Source organism: Benincasa hispida, chromosome 11, assembly GCF_027475165.1.
Source record: "Benincasa hispida cultivar pf3 chromosome 11, pf3_genome.v1.1, whole genome shotgun sequence".
NCBI classification, from domain to species: Eukaryota; Viridiplantae; Streptophyta; class Magnoliopsida; order Cucurbitales; family Cucurbitaceae; genus Benincasa; species Benincasa hispida.
Window position 1 is genome coordinate 72,070,932 of NC_143488.1, and position 6,096 is coordinate 72,077,027.

The window sequence follows — 6,096 nt, forward strand, 5'->3', positions numbered from 1 at the left end:
GGCCCCAGTGATGCTTTCCGCATGAGTTACAGACTGATTTTTCCTCTTTAATAGCTGCAAGTTTCCTTTGTTGAGGCTCCAAAGTCTTCTAGGCTACTTTCCTTTTCTACCCCGCAGAGGCCCTAATTTCGAACGACTTGTTGTACCCTTCTTCCTTCTGGGAGTCAGCATCAATCCTCACGGTGGCCTGTAGTACTGCGACATAGGTATTAAGGTTAAGAGCATGAACCATACCTTGTAATCTATTTCTCAAGCCTTGAACGAACTTTTCTGTCCTTGCTGCCTCGGTGGCTACCAGCTCAGGGGCAAAGTGGGACAGTTTATCAAATTCCTGCTTATATTCTTCTATTGACATAACTCCCTGCTTCAAGTTCAGGAATTCAGTTTGTTTGTTGTATCGAGTGTTGGTCGAGAAATACTTTGTATAAAAATGTTCTTTAAACTGATTCCTTGATGCTAGCCCTTAGCTTGTGTCAATCATCTTCTCTGCTGAATGCCACCATATTTCTGCATTATCTATCAACATAAAAACTACACAACAGACTTATGCTCCTCCGGACACCTCATGTAGCGAAAGATTGTCTCGATCAAGGACAACCACATCTCTATCTTCGTAGGATCCCTCAAGGATCCATCGAAGGGGTGGGGTTCGAACTTCCTGAAATCCCTCAAGTGTTTAACCTCAAGGGACAGGTCCTGCATGTTCTGATTCTGTGGCTAGGTCGATTGTACTTGTGTCAGTGGTATCGGTTCCTATTGAGTCTGATTTTGAGCTGCTTGTTCAGCCATTGCATTGCGGATCAATTCTTGTACCCTCTCCATAAGGGATGATGCAAAAGCTTTCCCAATCCTGGCTTCCATCGCCTACTTGTCAACTTGAGCCAAAGGTGGGTTTGGAGCTATCGAGACATTCTGACTTCCACCGGCTCACTCTTCTTGCACCCTTTGCGAGAAAGGTTCCTAGACTCGTGGGTGTTGTACTTGGGAATCTCGAACCCCTCCTCTATGAAGGAATTCTTATCAAAGAGTACCTCTGAGTGGAAGCAAGATCGTTCCAAATTCATTGTGACAGAAATACCGCAATTCATAATCAAACATACAAGTTATGCATTTAACAATAAATTACGACATGCTTTTCAAAAATAAATAACAAAGGACGAAAGACATACCAATTGAAGAATTTTTCTTCTTTGAATTCTTGTTCTCATCAATCCAGCAAATCTCACTGTCGCTAAGATCATCAATGCTATCATCCACCAAATCTTGTTATCCTCTACCACCGAACGAACTTCTCACAAACAGGCAGAAAAAGGACACAACCACTCGGAAATCTCGGTATTCTCGGAATGAGAATCTAGGAGGTGTGGGCTCTGTTGGATTTGGTAGAGGGAAGGAGGAAGAAACGATCATTTACCATGACCAAGTAAGTGAGAGATATCGAAATTCTATCGTATAGACGAGTGCTTGATCGTTTAGTAAAAGGTGCACGATCGTGTGGTAAAAAGGGCTTGATCGTATAGACGATCGTTAGTAAAATCGCTCGAGTGCGCGATCGTTTAGGTAAAGCACGCATGTACACGATCGTTTAGTAAACTATGAGCTATCGTGTATGCTCTCATTTGCTAGGCGATGGGCAATGTACTAATTCGTGTAGCGATTAACCGATGTCTTGAAAAATGAAAACCATTTTCATTTTATCCTTCAATTACGAAAACTGATTGCAACCTCTCACTATCTCATTCGGTTACGGAGAAAAAACCGCCAATAATTATCCAATAATTGTTCAATTAAAAATTATCATATTATATTTATAACCTATAGTTTAATACACATCATATGCAACATATAAACCATAGTCTTTTTCTCCTCCACTAGATATAAATCATATTTATATTCATTTCCTCCAATTAATATATCTCATACATCATGTCAACTATATCATATATAATTGATTCGTTTAATTATATCATATATAATCAAACTCCCTCTTGCCAATTTGAATACTTCAACTGATCCAAAAACTGATTCTCAACTTGAATCCATTGAGCTACCAAGGGAACCTTATGGACCTATAGCTCGAAGCTCCAACGATATGTGAATAACTGACTAAATTTTTTAGCCACGAGATTCATCATCCGTTAACTACCAAAAAATCTACTAAAGACCGATAGCTGCACTCTTCTCACCACAGATATATTTCTGTGTCCATCGGATATAACCAATCGATACTACAAAAACCCTTCATAGATGCTCGTAAGTATAGCTGGGACAATTTACCCTTTTTCCCCTATAGTTACATCTAACTCCTTAAGTACCACTAATCCCTCTAATGAACAATACAATATAGTTCCACACCTCTCGGGCCATAAAAAGGTGTGTGGCGCCACATTGTTCAAGCTCCGAAATCAGCCCTTAAGGGAGCAACCTATCTACTTACCCCTGCTTCGGGGAAAGAGTGAATTTCATCTTGTGTAGCTGAGTTTCCAGCTCGCAAATCAGAAGAATCCCCAAAGTGATAGGTTTAAGTCGGCGATCTGACCACTCACATCCATGCAAATCAAAAGACCACCTTCAAAGGTAAGAGTTCCCAATTCACTCAGTATTGAAGTCATGTTACCTATAGTCATCCTAGTGAAGTGAAGTCTCTGTCATGAAGGACATTATATAACGAGACTATAACACTTCGTGGTCCAGTCTTATACAAACTCCTTTGTATAGGACGCCTTCGCTCATATGTCTCCACATGAATTATCAGGATCAGACCATCTACAGCAAGTCACGACACTTGTAACTATTCTACAAAGTGGGCTACATCCGTAGCATTACCAAGATAAGGTTTCCCTTTTATATCCATATACTATAGACCATTTTGGTTATCATTTAAGACATGATCTACCTGTATGTCTCCACATATATACTTAAGTTACAATGACAACCAGGGATTTTAGTTTATTGGTTTGTGGTAAAGCAATTAAAACAACCAATATTCCATAGACAAAAGTGAAGAAAAATATCAAATATTATTTCATCACAAGCATTTTTTCAATACAGTGTTTACAAACTACAGGACCCAACGAGAGTTTAGGGCATCATCCCTAACACTCTAACTATCCTCTTTGCGTTGAACTTAGGTGCAATGTCCTACTAGGAACCCACAGATCAGCTTCATAGGGACTATTTAAACTTACGTAGTAAGTCAGTCTTCAGAACCCAAAACATGGGCTCTGATACCAATTGTAACGACCCGACTCCCTATGACTCGAGCTAGGCCATTACTATACATATACATGCATAGAATTTAAAATGACACATTTCATAGCGAAATAAATGCAAGATAAATAAAGTAAAATAAAATATTTTCATTAAAACTAAATAAAAAAAGTCAAATAACAAGATACCCATAAATCGTAATTAGAAACCCATAAATCGTAATTAGAAATTAATAAGTCTAGAAATCTGTAAAATATTGGAAATGAATACTAAACAATAAATTTCAAACATCAAGACTGAAAGTTGAAAACATGAAATAAATCTAAACATCATGAGCAGAAGCATAAAACTTGTCCCAGTGACTCGATCATGGATTCCACTTATCATTCACCGACATGCTCTTAGCCTTATGTCCAATAAATGCAACATGAGTTGAAACTCTCTACTAGTGGGACTTGAAGATTTCCCTTACATGGCTCACTTTTTTTTCCTTTCCCCTAGAATGCACCTCTTACGTACACCCCAGGTCCTCTCTATGAATGTAGGGGCATGTACCTCTTTCGTACACATGGTTATGTATACACCTCTTTCGTATACACATAACTCACTGAATGTGTACCTCTTACGTACACATGGTTATGCATACAGCTCATTCATATATACATAACCCACTAAGTGTGTACCTTTTACGTACACCCCAGATCCTCTCTATGAATGTAGGGATGCATACCTCTTTCGTACACATGGTTATGTATACACCTCTATCATGTACACATAACCGACTGAGTGTGCACCTCTTACGTACACCCAGTACCCTCTAGGTATCACTTTCATACTCACCGGCTCTAGTGCATCTCTTTCATGTACTAGCGCCCTCGGACATACATCACTTTCATGCAGTCAAATAATATGGAAAGGAAAAGAGGTTACATCTAACTTCATATTTCATATAACATTCACCTAATCATGAGTCGTCTAAAATCTCCTCAACAAGGTCATGTTAATTAACCTCAACATAAGTATTTAATCTAGTTTTAAATGGATCAACTCTAGCACATCACTTTCATGCACTAAATCATGTAAACAATCAAACGTTCGAATTTCATAATAAATCATATATCATACATACTTTCATAATAAATCACATAATTATATACATCGACAAATGCATAACTCTCGTCTAACTTTCAAATATTCCAGTGGTAGTGCCACTTAACTCATAATTTAAGGTCATGCTTAATAATCCTTATAATATGTCTCCTAAAATTCTAAAATCATGCCCATACCTAATACTTCAGACATATATTAAACCTCATAATCAACAAAATTATTATTGTAAACGGTCTTAGAATTCTAGAAAACGGTCTTAGAATTCTAGAAATAAATCTTAAATTTATCGCGTGGCACAAGGGTTGTTCTAGTAGTAAGATTACTACGGAAATGCTGAATCAAGCAACCAAACACCAATAGCAACTTGAAGCAATTCCCCTAATCACATAAACACAACCTTCAAATTCTAAGCACAAACCTCGATTTTTAAATCTGTAGGCCCAATTCCAAAATACCCAACTTACATCACCCTTTGAATTTTCCAAATAAATTTCAAACATCCATTTACTCACCCGAATGAACCAACTTTCATAATTGGTCTGCAATGTGGCAGGAAAAAGCGACTCCGTTCGCCCTAAAACCAACTCGAAAACGAAGATCCAGAAAACAGAGACAAAAACCAAGGATCCAGTGACCGATCGGATGTAGGCGGCAGTTCGATGACCTAAAATCGATGATAGGAGAGACTGAAATCGGAGAGGCGAGTGGCGAATAACGGTGACTGCTTGGGTCCTGTGGCGGCAAACGGAAAAATGTTGGATTGAGGCACCCTCTCAGACGGCGAACGCAAACAGATTTGGCACGGCAACCTCGAATCGACGGCGCAAGACAGTGAGGGTGAGGCGGCTCGGGCTCTCGGGTGCACGAAAGAAGAAAAAGAATTCAAGGGGGAGGGGGTCATTTCACGCGTGAAGAAGGGGAAAAGGGAACTTTTAGTTTAAACTAAATGGATAAATAAGGAAAATGATTATTTTAATGAAATAGATAAAATAAAATAAAATTTTATTTTATTTTTTTCATTTTATTTTATCCTTTCCTTTAATACACAAATATATATATATATATATATTTAAAACTCTTCCCTTTTTCTCTTTAAATTCCAAAACCAAAATCGAATCAATCTCCCAGAACTATTTGATAGAACATGAAATCGTTTCCCAACTCTCAGCACCTAGTACACCTCAGCAGAATGGTGTATCGAAGAGGAGAAACAGAATCCTGTTATATATGGTTCGATCGATGATGAGTTACGCTTTCTTACCGGATTTGTTTTGGGGTTTTGCAGTAGAGATTGCAGCTTACATCCTCAACTATGTTCCATCCAAGAGCGTTACCAGAACACCTTTGGAGTTGTGGAACGGGCGTAAAGCTAGTTTACGTCACTCACACATCTGGGATTGTCCAACACATGTGCTTGAGGCTAATCCTAAGAAACTAGAACCACATTTGAGGTTGTTCCTATTTGTAGGCTACCTTAAAGGGACACAAGGGGGTTACTTTTATGATCCTAAGGAAAACAAGGTGTTTGTGTCGACAAATGCTACTTTCCTTGAGGAGGATCATATAAGGAGCACAGTACAAGAAGTAAAGTCTCGTTGAGTGAACTTTCTAAAGAAACTACTGAAACTTCAACAAGAGTTGTTGAAGAGCCTGTTACCCTTGAAAACCTATTCTTCTCATTCCCTCGAACTTTACTGCATGATCGTTCACCAAACACAAGTGTAAGGCTTCAGCAATCTCCTCGAACAAGCACCAACAACACTCGTCCCTCAAACA